This window comes from Somniosus microcephalus, chromosome 20 (genome assembly GCF_052327205.1).
Source record: "Somniosus microcephalus isolate GS21.2 chromosome 20, FLI_Smic_1.0, whole genome shotgun sequence".
Classification (NCBI taxonomy): Eukaryota; Metazoa; Chordata; class Chondrichthyes; order Squaliformes; family Somniosidae; genus Somniosus; species Somniosus microcephalus.
The window spans coordinates 39955484-39976241 of record NC_141006.1 but is presented as its reverse complement, the minus strand read 5'-3'; the positions used below and the strand labels follow the sequence as shown (position 1 = coordinate 39976241).

The window sequence follows — 20758 nt, the reverse complement described above, 5'->3', positions numbered from 1 at the left end:
TGTGAGTATACAGTAGACACTGAGTATACAGTAGGCAGTGTGAGGATGCAGTAGGCAGTGTGAGGATGCAGTAGGCAGTGTGAGTATACAGTAGACACTGTGTATACAGTACACAGTGTGAGTATACAGTAGGCAGTGTGAGGATACAGTAGACAGTGTGAGTATACAGTGGACCATGTGAGGATACAGTAGGCAGTGTGAGTATACATTAGGCAGTGAGTATACAGTGGACCGTGTGAGTATACAGTAAGCAGTGTGAGTGTACAGTAGACAGTGTGAGTATACAGTAGGCAGTGAGTATACAGTAGACAGTGTGAGGATACAGTAGACAGTGTGAGGATACAGTAGGCAGTGTGAGTATACAGTGGGCAGTGTGGGTATACAGTAGACAGTGTGAGTATAAAGTAGGCAGTGTGAGTATACAGTAGGCAGTGTGAGTAAACAGTGGGAAGAGTGAGTACAGATTAGACACTGTGAGGATACAGTAGACAGTGAGTATAGATTAGACAGTGTGAGTATACAGTAGACAGTGAGTATAGATTAGACAGTGTGAGTATACAGTAGGCAGTGAGTATACAGTAGGCAGTGTGAGTATAGATTAGACAGTGTGAGGATAGAGTAGGCAGTGTGAGTATACCGTAGGCAGAGTGAGTACAGATTAGACACTGTGAGGATACAGTAGACAGTGTGTATAGTTTAGACAGTGAGTATACAGTAGGCAGTGAGTATACAGTAGGCAGTGTGAGTACAGTAGACAGTGTGAGTATGCAGTAGACAGTGTGAGGATACAGTAGACAGTGTGAATATACAGTAGACAGTGAGTATACAGTAGGCAGTGAGTATACAGTAGGCAGTGTGAGGATACAGTAGGCAGTGTGAGTATATTATGCAGTTTGAGTATACAGTTGGCAGTGTGAGTATACAGTAGACAGTGTGAGGATACAGTAGGCAGTCTGAGTATACAGTGGGCAGTGAGGATACAATAGGCAGTGAGAATACACTAAGCAGTGTGAGGATACAGTAGGCAGTGAGTATACAGTAGGCAGTGAATATACAGTAGGCAGTGAATATACAGTAGGCAGTGTGAGTATATAGTAGGCAGTGTGAGTATACAGTAGGCAGTGTGAGTATATAGTAGGCAGTGTGAGTATTCAGTAGGCAGCGTGAGTATACAGTAGGCAGTGTGAGTATATAGTAGGCAGTGTGAGGATACAGTAGGCAGTGTGAGAATACTGTAGACAGTGTGAGTATACAGTAGGCAATGTGAGTATACAGTAGGCAGTGTGAGTATACAGTAAGCAGTGTGAGTGTACAGTAGACAGTGTGAGTATACAGTAGGCAGTGAATATACAGTAGACAGTGTGAGGATACAGTAGGCAGTGTGAGTCTACAGTAAGCAATGTGAGTATACAGTAGACAGTGTGAGTATAAAGTAGGCAGTGTGAGTATACAGTAGGCAATGTGAGTATACAGTAGGCAGTGTGAGTATACAGTAAGCAGTGTGAGTGTACAGTAGACAGTGTGAGTATACAGTAGGCAGTGAATATACAGTAGACAGTGTGAGGATACAGTAGGCAGTGTGAGTCTACAGTAAGCAATGTGAGTATACAGTAGACAGTGTGAGTATAAAGTAGGCAGTGTGAGTATACAGTACGCAGTGTAAGTATAGAGTGGGCAGTGTGAGTATACAGTAGACAGTGTGAGTATAAAGTAGGCAGTGTGAGTATACAGTAGGCAGTGTAAGTATACAGTGGGCAGTGTGAATATACAGTAGACAGTGTGAGTACACAGTAGGCAGTGTGAGAAAAGATTAGACAGTGTGAGGATACAGTAGGCAGTGAGTATAGATTAGACAGTGTGAGTATACAGTAGGCAGTGAGTATACAGTAGGCAGTGTGAGTACAGTAGACAGTGTGAGTATGCAGTAGACCGTGTGAGTATACAGTAGGCAGTGAGTTTACAGTAGGCAGTGTGAGTATAGATTAGACAGTGTGAGGATAGAGTAGACAGTGTGAGTATGCAGTAGACAGTGTGAGTATGCAGTAGACAGTGTGAGGATACAGTAGACAGTGTGAGGATACAGTAGGCAGTGTGAGTATACAGTAGGCAGTAAGTATACAGTAGGCAGCGTCAGTATACAGTAGGCAGTGTGAGAATACAATAGACAGTGTGAGTATACAGTAGGCAGTGAGTATACAGTAGGCAGTGTGAGGATACAGTAGGCAGTGTGAGTATACAGTGGGCAGCGAGGATACAATAGGCAGTGTGAGTATACAGTAGGCAGTGAGAATACACTAAGCAGTGTGAGGATACAGTAGGCAGTGTGAGTATACCGTAGGCAGTGAATAAACAGTAGGCAGTGTGAGTATACAGTAAGCAGTGTGAGGATACAGTAGGCAGTGAGTATACAGTAGGCAGTGTGAATATGCAGTAGACAGTATGAGGATACATTAGGCAGTGTGAGTATACAGTAGGCAGTGTGAGTATACAGTCGGCAGTGTGAATATACAGTAGCCAGTGTGAGGATACAGTAGGCAGTGTGAGTATACAGTAGACAGTGTGAGGATACAGTAGGCAACGTGAGTATACAGTAGACAGTGAGAAATACAGTGGACAGTGTGAGTATACAGTAGACAGTGTGAGTATGCAGTAGGCAATGTGAGTATACAGTAGGCAGTGTGAGGATAGAGTAGGCAGTGTGAGGATACAGTAGGCAGTGTGAGTATACAGTAGTCAGTGTGAGTATACAGTAGACAGTGTGAGGATACATTAAGCAGTGTGAGTCTACAGTAGGCAGTGTGAGTATACAGTACGCAGTGTGAATATACAGTAGACAGTGTGAGTATACAGTAGGCAGTGTGAGTATACAGTAGACAGTGTGAGTATACTGTAGACAGTGTGAGGATACATTAAGCAGTGTGAGTCTACAGTAGGCAGTGTGAGTATACAGTAGGCAGTGTGAATATACAGTAGACAGTGTGAGGATACAGTAGGCAGTGTGAATATACAGTAGACAGTGTGAGTATACAGTAGACAGTGTGAGGATACATTAAGCAGTGTGAGTCTACAGTAGGCAGTGTGAGTATACAGTAGGCAGTGTGAATATACAGTAGACAGTGTGAGGATACAGTAGGCAGTGTGAGTATACAGTAGACAGCGTGAGATACAGTAGGCAATGTGAGGATACAGTAGGCAGTGTGAGTATACAGTAGGCAGTGTGAGTATACAGTAGGCAGTGTGAGTACAGTAGGCAGTGTGAGTACAGTAGGCAGTGTGAGTATAGATTAGACATTGTGAGGATACAGTAGGCAGTGAGTACAGTAGGCAGTGTGAGTATACAGTAGACAGTTTGAGTATACAGTAGGCGGTGAGTATACAGTAGACAGTGTGAGTATACAGATGGCAATGTGAGTATTCAGTAGGCAGTGTGAGTATACAGTAGGCAGTGAGGATAAAGTAGACAGTGTGAGTATACAGTGGTCAGTGTGAGTATACAGTAGACAGTCTGAGGATACATTAGGCAGTGTGAGTATACAGTAGGCAGTGTGAATATACAGTAGGCAGTGTGAGTATACACTAGACAGAATGAGGATACAGTAGGCAGTGTGAGTATACAGTAAGCAGTGTGAGGATACAGTAGGCAGTGAGTATACAGTAGGCAGTGTGAATATACAGTAGACAGTGTGAGTATACAGTAGGCAGTGTGAGTATGCAGTAGACAGTATGAGGATACATTAGGCAGTGTGAGTATACAGTAGGCAGTGTGAGTATACAGTCGGCAGTGTGAATATACAGTAGCCAGTGTGAGGATACAGTAGGCAGTGTGAGTATACAGTAGGCAACGTGAGTATACAGTAGGCAGTGAGAAATACAGTGGACAGTGTGAGTATACAGTAGACAGTGTGAGTATGCAGTAGGCAATGTGAGTATACAGTAGGCAGTGTGAGGATAGAGTAGGCAGTGTGAGGATACAGTAGGCAGTGTGAGTATACAGTAGTCTGTGTGAGTATACAGTAGACAGTGTGAGGATACAGTAGGCAGTGTGAGTATTCAGTAGGCAGTGTGAATATACAGTAGACAGTGTGAGTATACAGTAGACAGTGTGAGGATACAGTAGGCAGTGTGAGTATACAGTAGACAGTGTGAGATACAGTAGGCAATGTGAGGATACAGTAGGCAGTGTGAGTATAAAGTAGACAGTATGAGGATACATTAAGCAGTGTGAGTATACAGTAGGCAGTGTGAGTATACAGTAGGCAGTGTGAATATACAGTAGACAGTGTGAGGATACAGTAGGCAGTGTGAGTATACAGTAGACAGTGTGAGATACAGTAGGCAATGTGAGGACACAGTAGGCAGTGTGAGTATACAGTAGGCAGTGTGAGTATACAGTAGGCAGTGTGAGTACAGTAGGCAGTGTGAGTACAGTAGGCAGTGAGTATAGATTAGACAGTGTGAGGATACAGTAGGCAGTGAGTATACAGTAGACAGTTTGAGTATACAGTAGGCAGTGAGTATACAGTAGGCAGTGTGAGGATACAGTAGGCAGTGTGAGTATACAGTGGTCAGTGTGAGTATACAGTAGACAGTGTGAGGATACATTAGGCAGTGTGAGTATACAGTAGGCAGTGTGAATATACAGTAGGCAGTGTGAGTATACACTAGGCAGTGTGAATATACAGTAGACAGTGTGAGTATACAGTAGGCAGTGTGAGTATGCACTAGACAGTATGAGGATACATTAGGCAGTGTGAGTATACAGTAGGCAATGTGAGTATACAGTAGGCAGTGTGAGTATTCAGTAGGCAGTGTGAATATACAGTAGACCGTGAGAGTATACTGTAGGCAGTGTGAGTATAAAGTAGACAGTATGAGTATGCAGTAGGCAGTGTGAGTATACAGTAGGCAGTGTGAATATACAGTAGACAGTGTGAGGATACAGTAGGCAGTGTGAGTATACAGTAGACAGTGTGAGGATACAGTAGACAGTGTGAGGATACAGTAGGCAGTGTGAGTATACAGTAGGCAGTGTGAGTATACAGTAGGCAGTGTCAGTACAGTAGGCAGTGTGAGTACTGTAGGCAGTGTGAGTATAGATTAGACAGTGTGAGGATACAGTAGGCAGTGTGAGTAGAGTAGGCAGTGAGAGTATACAGTAGACAGTTTGAGTATACAGTAGGCAGTGAGTGTACAGTAGACAGTGTGAGTATACAGTCGGCAATGTGAGTATTCAGTAGGCTGTGTGAGTATACAGTGCGCAGTGAGGATACAGTAGGCAGTGTGAGTATACAGTAGGCAGTGTGAGTATACAGTAGGCAGTGTGGGGAAACAGTGGGCAGTGTGAGTATACAGTAGGCAGTGAGGATACAGTAGACAGTGTGAGTATACAGTAGACAGTGTGAGTATAAAGTAGGCAGTGTGATTATACAGTGGGCAGTGAGGATACAGTAGACAGTGTGAGTATACAGTAGGCAGTGTGAAGATACAATGGGCAGTGAGGATACAGTAGGTAGTGAGCATACAGTAGGCAGTGAGGATAAAGTAGACAGTGTGAGTATACAGTAGGCAGTGTGAGTACAGTAGGCAGCGTGAGGATAAAATAGGCAGTGTGAGTATACAGTAGACAGTGTGGGTATACAGTAGACAGTGTGAGTATAAAGTAGGCAGTGTGAGTATACAGTAGGCAGTGTGAGTAAACAGTGGGCAGAGTGAGTACAGATTAGACACTGTGAGGATACAGCAGACAGTGAGTATAGATTAGACAGTGTGAGTATACAGTAGGCAGTGAGTATACAGTAGGCAGTGTGAGTATAGATTAGACAGTGTGAGGATAGAGTAGGCAGTGTGAGTATACCGTCGGCAGAGTGAGTACAGATTAGACACTGTGAGGATACATTAGACAGTGTGTATAGTTTAGACAGTGAGTATACAGTAGGCAGTGAGTATACAGTAGGCAGTGTGAGTACAGTAGACAGTGTGAGTATGCAGTAGACAGTATGAGGATACAGTAGACAGTGTGAATATACAGTAGACAGTGAGTATACAGTAGGCAGTGAGTATACAGTAGGCAGTATGAGGATACAGTAGGCAGTGTGAGTATATTATGCAGTTTGAGTATACAGTTGGCAGTGTGAGTATACAGTAGGCAGTCTGAGTATACAGTGGGCAGTGAGGATACAATAGGCAGTGAGAATACACTAAGCAGTGTGAGGATACAGTAGGCAGTGTGAGTATACAGTAGGCAGTGAATATACAGTAGGCAGTGAATATACAGTAGGCAGTGTGAGTATTCAGTAGGCAGCGTGAGTATACAGTAGGCAGTGTGAGTATATAGTAGGCAGTGTGAGGATACAGTAGGCAGTGTGAGTATACTGTAGACAGTGTGAGTATACAGTAGGCAATGTGAGTATACAGTAGGCAGTGTGAGTATACAGTAAGCAGTGTGAGTATACAGTAGACAGTGTGAGTATACAGTAGGCAGTGAATATACAGTAGAGAGTGTGAGGATACAGTAGGCAGTGTGAGTCTGCAGTAAGCAATGTGAGTATACAGTAGACAGTGTGAGTATAAAGTAGGCAGTGTGAGTATACAGTACGCAGTGTAAGTATACAGTAGACAGTGTGAGTATAAAGTAGGCAGTGTGAGTATACAGTAGGCAGTGTAAGTATACAGTGGGCAGTGTGAATATACAGTAGACAGTGTGAGTACACAGTAGGCAGTGTGAGTATAGATTAGACAGTGTGAGGATACAGTAGGCAGTGAGTATAGATTAGACAGTGTGAGTATACAGTAGGCAGTGAGTATACAGTAGGCAGTGTGAGTACAGTAGACAGTGTGAGTATGCAGTAGACAGTGTGAGTATACAGTAGGCAGTGAGTTTACAGTAGGCAGTGTGAGTATAGATTAGACAGTGTGAGGATAGAGTAGACAGTGTGAGTATGCAGTAGACAGTGTGACTATGCAGTAGACAGTGTGAGTATGCAGTAGACAGTGTGAGGATACAGTAGACAGTGTGAGGATACAGTAGGCAGTGTGAGTATACAGTAGGCAGTGAGTATACAGTAGGCAGTGTCAGTATACAGTAGGCAGTGTGAGAATACAATAGACAGTGTGAGTATACAGTAGGCAGTGAGTATACAGTAGGCAGTGTGAGGATACAGTGGGCAGCGAGGATACAATAGGCAGTGTGAGTATACAATAGGCAGTGAGAATACACTAAGCAGTGTGAGGATACAGTAGGCAGTGTGAGTATACCGTAGGCAGTGAATAAACAGTAGGCAGTGTGAGTATACAGTAGGCAGTGTGAGGATACAGTATGCAGTGAGTACACAGTAGGCAGTGTGAATATACAGTAGCCAGTGTGAGGATACAGTAGGCAGTGTGAGTATACAGTAGACAGTGCGAGGATACAGTAGGCAACGTGAGTATACAGTAGACAGTGAGAAATACAGTGGACAGTGTGAGTATACAGTAGACAGTGTGAGTATGCAGTAGGCAATGTGAGTATACAGTAGGCAGTGTGAGGATAGAGTAGGCAGTGTGAGGATACAGTAGGCAGTGTGAGTATACAGTAGTCAGTGTGAGTATACAGTAGGCAGTGTGAGTATTCAGTAGGCAGTGTGAATATACAGTAGACAGTGTGAGTATACTGTAGGCAGTGTGAGTATAAAGTAGACAGTGTGAGGATACATTAAGCAGTGTGAGTATACAGTAGGCAGTGTGAGTATACAGTAGGCAGTGTGAATATACAGTAGACAGTGTGAGGATAAAGTAGGCAGTGTGAGTATACAGTAGACACTGTGAGATACAGTAGGCAATGTGAGGATACAGTAGGCAGTGTGAGTATACAGTAGGCAGTGTGAGTATACAGTAGGCAGTGCGAGTACAGTAGGCAGTGTGAGTACAGTAGGCAGTGTGAGTACAGTAGGCAGTGTGAGTATAGATTAGACAGTGTGAGGATACAGTAGGCAGTGTGAGTACAGTAGGCAGTGTGAGTATACAGTAGACAGTTTGAGTATACAGTAGGCAGTGAGTATACAGTAGACAGTGTGAGTATACAGTTGGCAATGTGAGTATACAGTTGGCAATGTGAGTATACAGTAGGCAGTGTGAGGATACAGTAGGCAGTGTGAGTGTACAGTTGGCAATGTGAGTATACAGTTGGCAATGTGAGTATACAGTAGGCAGTGTGAGTGTACAGTTGGCAATGTGAGTATACAGTTGGCAATGTGAGTATACAGTAGGCAGTGTGAGGATACAGTAGGCAGTGTGAGTGTACAGTGGTCAGTGTCAGTATACAGTAGACAGTGTGAGGATACATTAGGCAGTGTGAGTGTACAGTAGGCAGTGTGAATATACAGCAGGCAATGTGAGTATACACTAGGCAGTGTGAATATACAGTAGACAGTGTGAGTATACAGTAGGCAGTGTGAGTATGCACTAGACAGTATGAGGATACATTAGGCAGTGTGAGTATACAGTAGGCAATGTGAGTATACAGTAGGCAGTGTGAGTATTCAGTAGGCAGTGTGAATATACAGTAGACAGTGTGAGTATACTGTAGGCAGTGTGAGTATAAAGTAGACAGTATGAGTATACAGTAGGCAGTGTGAGTATACAGTAGGCAGTGTGAATATACAGTAGACAGTGTGAGGATACAGTAGGCATTGTGAGTATACAGTAGACAGTGTGAGGATACAGTAGACAGTGTGAGGATACAGTAGGCAGTGAGTATACAGTAGGCAGTGTGAGGATACAGTAGGCAGTGTGATTATACAGTGGGCAGCGAGGATACATTAGGCAGTGTGAGTATACAGTAGGCAGTGTGAATATACAGTAGGCAGTGTGAGTATACACTAGGCAGTGTGAATATACAGTAGACAGTGTGAGTATACAGTAGGCAGTGTGAGTATGCACTAGACAGTATGAGGATACATTAGGCAGTGAGAGTATACAGTAGGCAATGTGAGTATACAGTAGGCAGTGTCAGTATACAGTAGGCAGTGTGAGAATACAATAGACAGTGTGAGTATACAGTAGGCAGTGAGTATACAGTAGGCAGTGTGAGGATACAGTAGGCAGTGTGAGTATACAGTGGGCAGCGAGGATACAATAGGCAGTGTGAGTATACAATAGGCAGTGAGAATACACTAAGCAGTGTGAGGATACAGTAGGCAGTGTGAGTATACCGTAGGCAGTGAATAAACAGTAGGCAGTGTGAGTATACAGTAAGCAGTGTGAGGATACAGTATGCAGTGAGTACACAGTAGGCAGTGTGAATATACAGTAGCCAGTGTGAGGATACAGTAGGCAGTGTGAGTATACAGTAGACAGTGTGAGGATACAGTAGGCAACGTGAGTATACAGTAGACAGTGAGAAATACAGTGGACAGTGTGAGCATACAGTAGACAGTGTGAGTATGCAGTAGGCAATGTGAGTATACAGTAGGCAGTGTGAGGATAGAGTAGGCAGTGTGAGGATACAGTAGGCAGTGTGAGTATACAGTAGTCAGTGTGAGTATACAGTAGGCTGTGTGAGGATAGAGTAGGCAGTGTGAGGATACAGTAGGCAGTGTGAGGATACAGTAGTCAGTGTGAGTATACAGTAGGCAGTGTGAGTATTCAGTAGACAGTGTGAGTATACTGTAGGCAGTGTGAGTATAAAGTAGACAGTATGAGGATACATTAAGCAGTGTGAGTATACAGTAGGCAGTGTGAGTATACAGTAGGCAGTGTGAATATACAGTAGACAGTGTGAGGATACAGTAGGCAGTGTGAGTATACAGTAGACAGTGTGAGATACAGTAGGCAGTGTGAGTATACAGTAGGCAGTGCGAGTACAGTAGGCAGTGTGAGTACAGTAGGCAGTGTGAGTACAGTAGGCAGTGTGAGTATAGATTAGACAGTGTGAGGATACAGTAGGCAGTGTGAGTACAGTAGGCAGTGTGAGTATACAGTAGACAGTTTGAGTATACAGTAGGCAGTGTGAGTATACAGTTGGCAATGTGAGTATTCAGTAGGCAGTGTGAGTATACAGTAGGCAGTGTGAGTATACAGTAGACAGTGTGAGGATACATTAGGCAGTGTGAGTATACAGTAGGCAGTGTGAATATAGAGTAGGCAGTGTGAGTATACACTAGGCAGCGTGAATATAGAGTAGACAGTGTGAGTATACAGTAGGCAGTGTGAGTATGCACTAGACAGTATGAGGATACATTAGGCAGTGTGAGTATACAGTAGACAGTGTGAGTATACTGTAGGCAGTGTGAGTATAAAGTAGACAGTATGAGTATACAGTAGGCAGTGTGAGTATACAGTAGGCAGTGTGAATATACAGTAGACAGTGTGAGGATACTGTAGGCAGTGTGAGTATAAAGTAGACAGTATGAGTATGCAGTAGGCAGTGTGAGTATACAGTAGGCAGTGTGAATATACAGTAGACAGTGTGAGGATACAGTAGGCATTGTGAGTATATAGTAGACAGTGTGAGGATACAGTAGACAGTGTGAGGATACAGTAGGCAGTGTGAGTATACAGTAGGCAGTGTGAGTACAGTAGGCAGTGTGAATACAGTAGGCAGTGTGAGTATAGATTAGACAGTGTGAGGATACAGTAGGCAGTGTGAGTAGAGTAGGCAGTGAGAGTATACAGTAGACAGTTTGAGTATACAGTAGGCAGTGTGTATATAGTAGACAGTGTGAGTATACAGTCGGCAATGTGAGTATTCAGTAGGCAGTGTGAGTATACAGTGCGCAGTGAGGATACAGTAGGCAGTGTGAGTATACAGTAGGCAGTGTGGGGAAACAGTGGGCAGTGTGAGTATACAGTAGACAGTGTGAGTATACAGTAGGCAGTTTGATTATACAGTGGGCAGTGAGGATACAGTAGACAGTGTGAGTATACAGTAGGCAGTGAGGATACAGTGGACAGTGTGAGTATACAGTAGACAGTGTGAGTATAAAGTAGGCAGTGTGAGGATACAGTGGGCAGTGAGGATACAGTAGACAGTGTGAGTATACAGTAGGCAGTGTGAGGATACAGTGGGCAGTGAGGATACAGTAGGTAGTTAGCATACAGTAGGCAGTTAGCATACAGTAGGCAGTGAGGATAAAGTAGACAGTGTGAGTATACAGTAGGCAGTGTGAGTACAGTAGGCAGTGTGAGGATAAAATAGGCAGTGTGAGTATACAGTAGACAGTGTGAGTATACAGTAGACAGTGTGAGTATACAGTAGGCAGTGTGAGTATACAGTAGACAGTGTGAGGATACAGTAGGCAGTGTGAGGATACAGTAGACAGTGTGAGGATACAGTAGGCAGTGTGAGGATACTGTAGACAGTGTGAGTATACAGTAGGCAATGTGAGTATACAGTAGGCAGTGTGAGTATAAAGTAGGCAGTGTGAGTATACAGTAGACAGTGTGAGTATACAGTAGGCAGTGTGAGTGTACAGTAGACAGTGTGAGGATACAGTAGGCAGTGTGAGTATACCATAGGCAGTGTGAGTATACAATAGACAGTGTGAGTATACAGTAGGCAACGTGAGTATACAGTAGGCAGTGTGAGTATACAGTAAGCAGTGTGAGTGTACAGTAGACAGTGTGAGTATACAGTAGGCAGTGAGTATACAGATAACATTGCGAGGATACAGTAGGCAATGTGAGTATACAGTAGGCAGTGTCAGTATACAGTAGGCAGTGTGAGAATACAATAGACAGTGTGAGTATACAGTAGGCAGTGAGTATACAGTAGGCAATGTGAGGATACAGTAGGCAGTGTGAGTATACAGTGGGCAGCGAGGATACAATAGGCAGTGTGAGTATACAGTAGGCAGTGAGAATACACTAAGCAGTGTGAGGATACAGTAGGCAGTGTGAGTATACCGTAGGCACTGAATAAACAGTAGGCAGTGAGTACACAGTAAGCAGTGTGAGGATACAGTAGGCAGTGAGTATACAGTAGGCAGTGAATATACAGTAGACAGTGTGAGTATACAGTAGGCAGTGTGAGTATGCAGTAGACAGTATGAGGATACATTAGGCAGTGTGAGTATACAGTAGGCAGTGTGAGTACACATTCGGCAGTGTGACTATACAGTAGCCAGTGTGAGGATACAGTAGGCAGTGTGAGTATACAGTAGACAGTGTGAGGATACAGTAGGCAATGTGAGTATACAGTAGACAGTGAGAAATACAGTGCACAGTGTGAGTATACAGTAGGCAGTGTGAGGATAGATTAGGCAGTGTGAGGATACAGAAGGCAGTGTGAGTATACAGTAGTCAGTGTGAGTATACAGTAGACAGTGTGAGGATACAGTAGACAGTGAGAGTATACTGTAGGCAGTGAGTATATAGTAGACAGTGTGAGTATACAGTCGGCAATGTGAGTATTCAGTAGGCAGTGTGAGTATACAGTGCGCAGTGAGGATACAGTAGGCAGTGTGAGTATACAGTAGGCAGTGTGGGGAAACAGTGGGCAGTGTGAGTATACAGTAGGCAGTGAGGATGCAGTAGACAGTGTGAGTATACAGTAGACAGTGTGAGTATAAAGTAGGCAGTGTGATTATACAGTGGGCAGTGAGGATACAGTAGACAGTGTGAGTATACAGTAGGCAGTGTGAAGATACAGTGGGCAGTGAGGATACAGTAGGTAGTGAGCATACAGCAGGCAGTGAGGATAAAATAGGCAGTGTGAGTATAGAGTAGACAGTGTGAGTATACAGTAGGCAGTGTGAGTATAAAGTAGGCAGTGTGAGTATACAGTAGACAGTGTGAGTATACAGTAGACAGTGTGAGTATACAGTAGGCAGTGTGAGTATACAGTAGACAGTGTGAGGATACAGTAGGCAGTGTGAGTATACCGTAGGCAGTGTGAGTATACAATAGACAGTGTGAGTATACAGTAGGCAGTGTGAGTATACAGTAGACAGTGTGAGTATACAGTAGGCAGTGTGAGTATACAGTAGACAGTGTGAGTATACAATAGACAGTTTGAGTATACAGTAGGCAGTGTGAGTATACAGTAGACAGTGTGAGTATACAGTAGGCTGTGAGTATACAGTAGGCAACGTGAGTATACAGTAGTCAGTGTGAGTATACAGTAAGCAGTGTGAGTGTACAGTAGACAGTGTGAGTATACAGTAGGCAGTGAGTATACAGATAACAGTGCGAGGATACAGTAGGCAATGTGAGTATACAGTAGGCAGTGTCAGTATACAGTAGGCAGTGTGAGAATACAATAGACAGTGTGAGTATACAGTAGGCAGTGAGTATACAGTAGGCAGTGTGAGGATACAGTAGGCAGTGTGAGTATACAGTGGGCAGCGAGGATACAATAGGCAGTGTGAGTATACAGTAGGCAGTGAGATTACACTAAGCAGTGTGAGGATACAGTAGGCAGTGTGAGTATGCAGTAGACAGTATGAGGATACATTAGGCAGTGTGAGTATACAGTAGGCAGTGTGAGTATACAGTCGGCAGTGTGAATATACAGTAGCCAGTGTGAGGATACAGTAGGCAGTGTGAGTATACAGTAGACAGTGTGAGGATACAGTAGGCAACGTGAGTATACAGTAGACAGTGAGAAATACAGTGGACAGTGTGAGTATACAGTAGACAGTGTGAGTATGCAGTAGGCAATGTGAGTATACAGTAGGCAGTGTGAGGATAGAGTAGGCAGTGTGAGGATACAGTAGGCAGTGTGAGTATACAGTAGTCAGTGTGAGTATACAGTAGACAGTGTGAGGATACAGTAGGCAGTGTGAGTATTCAGTAGGCAGTGTGAATATACAGTAGGCAGTGTGAGTATACAGTAGGCAGCGTGAGTATACAGTAGGCAGTGTGGGGAAACAGTGGGCAGTGTGAGTATACAGTAGGTAGTGAGGGTACAGTAGACAGTGTGAGTATACAGTAGACAGTGTGAGTATAAAGTAGGCAGTGTGATTATACAGTGGGCAGTGAGGATACAGTAGACAGTGTGAGTATACAGTAGGCAGTGGGAAGATACAGTGGGCAGTGAGGATACAGTAGGTAGTGAGCATACAGTAGGCAGTGAGGATAAAGTAGGCAGTGTGAGTATACAGTAGGCAGTGTGAGTACAGTAGGCAGTGTGAGGATAAAATAGGCAGTGTGAGTATAGAGTAGACAGTGTGGGTATACAGTAGACAGTGTGAGTATAAAGTAGGCAGTGTGAGTATACAGCAGGCAGTGTGAGTAAACAGTGGGCAGAGTGAGTACAGATTAGACACTGTGAGGATACAGTAGACAGTGAGTATAGATTAGACAGTGTGAGTATACAGTAGGCAGTGAGTATACAGTAGGCAGTGTGAGTATAGATTAGACAGTGTGAGGATAGAGTAGGCAGTGTGAGTATACCGTAGGCAGAGTGAGTACAGATTAGACACTGTGAGGATACATTAGACAGTGTGTATAGTTTAGACAGTGAATATACAGTAGGCAGTGAGTATACAGTAGGCAGTGTGAGTACAGTAGACAGTGTGAGTATGCAGTAGACAGTATGAGGATACAGTAGACAGTGTGAATATACAGTAGACAGTGAGTATACAGTAGGCAGTGAGTATACAGTAGGCAGTGAATATACAGTAGGCAGTGAATATACAGTAGGCAGTGTGAGTATTCAGTAGGCAGCGTGAGTATATAGTAGGCAGTGTGAGGATACAGTAGGCAGTGTGAGTATACTGTAGACAGTGTGAGTATACAGTAGGCAATGTGAGTATACAGTAGGCAGTGTGAGTATACAGTAAGCAGTGTGAGTATACAGTAGACAGTGTGAGTATACAGTAGGCAGTGAATATACAGTAGACAGTGTGAGGATACAGTAGGCAGTGTGAGTCTGCAGTAAGCAATGTGAGTATACAGTAGACAGTGAGTATAAAGTAGGCAGTGTGAGTATACAGTACGCAGTGTAAGTATACAGTAGACAGTGTGAGTATAAAGTAGGCAGTGTGAGTATACAGTAGGCAGTGTAAGTATACAGTGGGCAGTGTGAATATACAGTGGACAATGTGAGTACACAGTAGACAGTGTGAGTATAGATTAGACAGTGTGAGGATACAGTAGGCAGTGAGTATACAGTAGGCAGTGTGAGTACAGTAGACAGTGTGAGTATGCAGTAGACAGTGTGTGTATACAGTAGGCAGTGAGTTTACAGTAGGCAGTGTGAGTATAGATTAGACAGTGTGAGGATAGAGTAGACAGTGTGAGTATGCAGTAGACAGTGTGAGTATGCAGTAGACAGTGTGAGTTTGCAGTAGACAGTGTGAGGATACAGTAGACAGTGTGAGGATACAGTAGGCAGTGTGAGTATACAGTAGGCAGTGAGTATACAGTAGGCAGTGTCAGTATACAGTAGGCAGTGTGAGAATACAATAGACAGTGTGAGTATACAGTAGGCAGTGAGTATACAGTAGGCAGTGTGAGGATACAGTAGGCAATGTGAGTATACAGTGGGCAGCGAGGATACAATAGGCAGTGTGAGTATACAATAGGCAGTGAGAATACACTAAGCAGTGTGAGGATACAGTAGGCAGTGTGAGTATACCGTAGGCAGTGAATAAACAGTAGGCAGTGTGAGTATACAGTAAGCAGTGTGAGGATACAGTATGCAGTGAGTACACAGTAGGCAGTGTGACTATACAGTAGCCAGTGTGAGGATACAGTAGGCAGTGTGAGTATACAGTAGACAGTGTGAGGATACAGTAGGCAACGTGAGTGTACAGTAGACAGTGAGAAATACAGTGGACAGTGTGAGTATACAGTAGACAGTGTGAGTATGCAGTAGGCAATGTGAGTATACAGTAGGCAGTGTGAGGATAGAGTAGGCAGTGTGAGGATACAGTAGGCAGTGTGAGTATACAGTAGTCAGTGTGAGTATACAGTAGGCAGTGTGAGTATTCAGTAGGCAGTGTGAATATACAGTAGACAGTGTGAGTATACTGTAGGCAGTGTGAGTATAAAGTAGACAGTATGAGGATACATTAAGCAGTGTGAGTATACAGTAGGCAGTGTGAGTATACAGTAGGCAGTGTGAATATACAGTAGACAGTGTGAGGATACAGTAGGCAGTGTGAGTATACAGTAGACAGTGTGAGATACAGTAGGCAATGTGAGGATACAGTAGGCAGTGTGAGTATACAGTAGGCAGTGTGAGTATACAGTAGGCAGTGCGAGTACAGTAGGCAGTGTGAGTACAGTAGGCAGTGTGAGTACAGTAGGCAGTGAGTATAGATTAGACAGTGTGAGGATACAGTAGGCAGTGTGTGTACAGTAGGCAGTGTGAGTATACAGTAGACAGTGTGAGTATACAGTTGGCAATGTGAGTATTCAGTAGGCAGTGTGAGTATACAGTAGACAGTGAGTATACAGTAGGCAGTGAGTATACAGTAGGCAGTGTTAATATAGATTAGAGTGAGAGTATACAGTGGGCAGTGTGAGTATTCAGTAGGCAGTGTGAATATGCAGTAGACAGTGTGAGTATACAGTAGACAGTGTGAGGATACAGTAGACAGTGTTAGTATACAGTAAGCAGTGAGGATACAGTAGACAGTGTGAGTATACAGTAGGCAGTGTGAGGATACAGTCGGCAGTGTGAGTATACAGTAGGCAGTGTGAGTATACAGTAGGCAGTTTGAGTACAATAAGAAGTGTGAATATACAGTAGGCAGTGTGAGTATACAGTAGGCAGTGTGAGTACAGTAGCCAGTGTGAGGATACAGTAGGCAGTGTGAGGATACAGTAGGCAGTGTGACTTTACAGTGGGCAGTGAGAATACAGTAGGCAATGTGAGTATACAGTAGTCAGTGTGAGTATAGTGTAGGCAGTGTGAGTATACAGTAGACAGTGTTAGTATACAGTAGACAGTGTTAGTATACAGTAGGCATTGTGAGTATACAGTGGGCAGTGAGGATACAGTAGACAGTGTGAGTATACAGTAGGCAGTGTGAGGATACAGTAGGCTGTGTGTATACTGTAGACAGTGAGTATACAGTAGGCAATGTGAGTATACATTAGGCAGTGTGAGTATACAGCAGGCAGTGTGAGTATACAATAGACAGTGTGAGGATACAGTAGGCAGTGAGGATACAGTAGGCAGTGTGTGTATGCAGTAGGCAGTGTAAGTATACAGTGGGCAGTCTGAGTATACCGTAGACAGTGTGAGTATAAAGTAGGCAGTGTGAGTATACAGTAGGCAGTTTAAGTATACATTGGGCAGTGTGAGTATACAGTAGACAGTGTGAGTATACAGTAGGCAGTGTGAGTATAGATTAGACAGTGTGAGGATACATTATTCAGTGTGAGTATACCGTAGGCAGAGTCAGTACAGATTAGACACTGTGAGGATACAGTAGACAGTGAGTATAGATTAGACTGTGTGAGTATACAGTAGGCAGTGAGTATACAGTAGGCAGTGTGAGTATAGATTAGACTGTGTGAGGATAGAATAGGCAGTGTGAGTATACCGTAGGCAGAGTGAGTACAGATTAGACACTGTGAGGATACAGTAGACAGTGCTTATAGATTAGACAGTGAGTATACAGTAGGCAGTGAGTATACAGTAGGCAGTGTGAGTACAGTAGACAGTGTGAGTATGCAGTAGACAGTGTGCTAATTAAAGAAATTAAGGATAGTATTCGACTAAAAACAAGGGCATAAACGGTAGCCAAATCTAGTGGGAGGATCGAGGATTGGGAAAACTTTAAAAGACAGCAAAAAATAACAAAAAGATTGATTAAGAAAGGGAAGATAGATTATGAAAGTAAATTAGCAAAATATATAAAAACAGATAGTAAGAGTTTTTATAGTTATATAAAAAGAAAAAGGGTGGCTAAAGTAAGTGTTGGTCCCTTAGAGGATGAGACCGGGAAATTAATGGTGGGAAATATGGAGATGGCAAAAACACTGAATGAATATTTTACATCAGTCTTTACAGTAGAAGACACTAAGAATATCCCAACAGTGGACAAACAGGGGGCTAAAGGGGGGGATGAGCTAAACACGATCATTACTCGGTAAAATAATGGGACTCAAGGCGGATAAATCACCTGGACCTGATGGCTTACATCCTAGGGTCTTGAGGGAAGTGGCGGTAGGGATTGTGGATGCATTGGTAATAATTTTCCAAAACTCCCTGGACTCGGCAAAGGTCCCGGCAGACTGGAAAACTGCTAATGTAACATCCTTATTTAAAAAGGGCAGTAGACAGAAGGCTGGAAACTATAGACCGGTTAGCCTAACATCTGTGGTAAGTAAAATTTTGGAGTCCATTATTAAGGAGACAGTAACAGGACATTTGGATAATCATAATTTAATAGGACAAAGTCAGCATGGTTTTATGAAGGGGAAGTCATGTTTGACAAATTTGCTGGAGTTCTTTGAGGAAGTAACGTATAGGGTGGATAAAGGGCATCCAGTGGATGTAGTGTATTTAGACTTCCAAAAGGCATTTGACAAGGTGCCACACAAAAGATTATTGCTTAAGATAAAAAATCACGGGATTGGGGGTAATATTCTGGCATGGATAGAGGATTGGCTATCTAACAGAAGGCAGAGAGTTGGGATAAATGGTTCATTCTCAGACTGGCAATCAGTAACTAGTGGTGTTCCGCAGGGGTCAGTGCTGGGTCCCCAACTCTTTACAATCTATATTAACGATTTGGAGGAGGGGACCGAGTGTAACATATCAAAGTTTGCAGATGATACTAAGATGGGAGGGAAAGTAGTGAGTGAGGAGGACATAAAAAACCTGCAAGTGGACATCGACAGGCTAATTAAGTGGGCAGAGATTTGGCAGATGGAATACAATACTGGAAAGTGTGAGGTTATGCACTTTGGCAGGAAAAATCGTGGAGCAAGTTATTATCTTAATGGCAAGAAACTGGAAAGTACTGAAGTACAAAGGGATCTGGGGGTCCTGGTGCACGAAACTCAAAAGGTTAGTATGCAGGTGCAGCAAGTGATTAAGAAGGCCAATGGAATGTTGGCTTTCATTGCTAGGGGGATAGAATATAAAAATAGGGAGGTATTGCTTCAGTTGTACAAGGTAGTGGTGAGACCGCACCTGGAATACTGCGTACAGTTTTGGTGTCCATACTTAAGAAAGGACATACTTGCTCTTGAGTCAGTACAAAGAAGGTTCACTCGGTTAATCCCGGGGATGAGGGGATGGACATATGAGGAGAGGTTGAGTAGATTGGGACTCTACTCATTGGAGTTCAGAAGAATGAGAGGCGATCTTATTGAACCATATAAGATTGTGAAGGGGTTGGATCGGGTGGATGCGGGGAAGATGTTCCCGATGATGGGTGAAACTAGAACGAGGGGGCATCGTCTTAGAATAAGGGGCTGCTCTTTCAAAACTGAGATGAGGAGGAACTACTTCACTCAGAGGGTGGTAGGTCCATGGAATATGCTGCCCCAAAAAGCTGTAGAAGCTACATCATTACATAAATTTAAAACAGAAATCGACAGTTTCCTAGAAGTAAAGGGAATTAAGGGTTATGGGGAGCGGGCGGGAATTTGGACATGAGTCTAGGTTCGGATTGGTCATGGCCCTGTGGGTAGCGGAGCGGGCCCAGGGGCCGTGTAACCTGATCCTGCTCCTATTTCGTGTGTCTAATTCAGTTAGATTCAGGAGATGGTTCTGTGATAGTGGATTGGCGGTTAGGATCAGATCAGCCATGATCATATTGAATGGCGGAGCAGACCCGAGGGGCCAATTGGCCTACTCCTGCTCCTATTTCTTATGTTCTTATGTTCTTATGTTCTAGGATACAGTAGACAGTGTGAATATACAGTAGACAGTGAGTATACAGTAGGCAGTGAGTATACAGTAGGCAGTGTGAGTGTACAATAGACAGTGTGAGTATACAGTAGACAGTGAGTATACAGTAGGCAATGAGTATACAGTAGGCAGTGTGAGGATACAGTAGGCAGTGTGCTTATACAGTAGGCAGTGTGAGGATACAGTTGGCAGTGTGAGTATATTATGCAGTGTGAGTATACAGTTGGCAGTGTGAGTATACAGTAGACAGTGTGAGGATACAGTAGGCAGTCTGAGTATAAAGTGGGCAGTGAGGATACAATAGGCAGTGTGAGTATACAGTAGGCAGTGAGAATACACTAAGCAGTGTGAGGATACAGTAGGCAGTGTGAGTATACAGTAGGCAGTGAATATACAGTAGGCAGTGTGAGTATTCAGTAGACAGTGTGAGGATACAGTAGGCAGTGTGAGTATACAGTAAGCAGTGTGAGGATACAGTAGGCAGTGAGTATACAGTAGGCAGTGTGAGTACAGTAGACAGTGTGAGTATGCAGTAGACAGTGTGAGTATACAGTAGGCAGTGTGAGTATACAGTAGGCAGTGTGAGTATAGATTAGACAGTGTGAGGATAGAGTAGGCAGTGAGTACAGTAGACAGTCTGAGTATGCAGTAGACAGTGTGAGGATACAGTAGACAGTGTGAGGATACAGTAGGCTGTGTGAGTATACAGTAGGCAGTGAGTATACAGTAGGCAGTGTGAGTATACAGTAGGCAGTGTGAGTGTACAATAGACAGTGTGAGTATACAGTAGACAGTGAGTATACAGTAGGCAGTGTGAGGATACAGTTGGCAGTGAGAGTATATTATGCAGTGTGAGTATACAGTTGGCAGTGTGAGTATACAGCAGACAGTGTGAGGATACAGTAGGCAGTGAGAATACAGTAAGCAGTGTGAGGATACAGTAGGCAGTGAGTATACAGTAGG

The 20758-nt window shown here is 43.6% G+C and overlaps 1 protein-coding gene across 4 annotated transcripts in view; it reads left to right on the top strand.

Annotated features, from left to right (window-relative positions):
- LOC147103139 (uncharacterized) overlaps positions 1-20758 on the top strand; it is a 106222-nt gene that overhangs the window by 47703 nt on the left and 37761 nt on the right. The gene's annotated exons all lie outside the window — the stretch shown is intronic.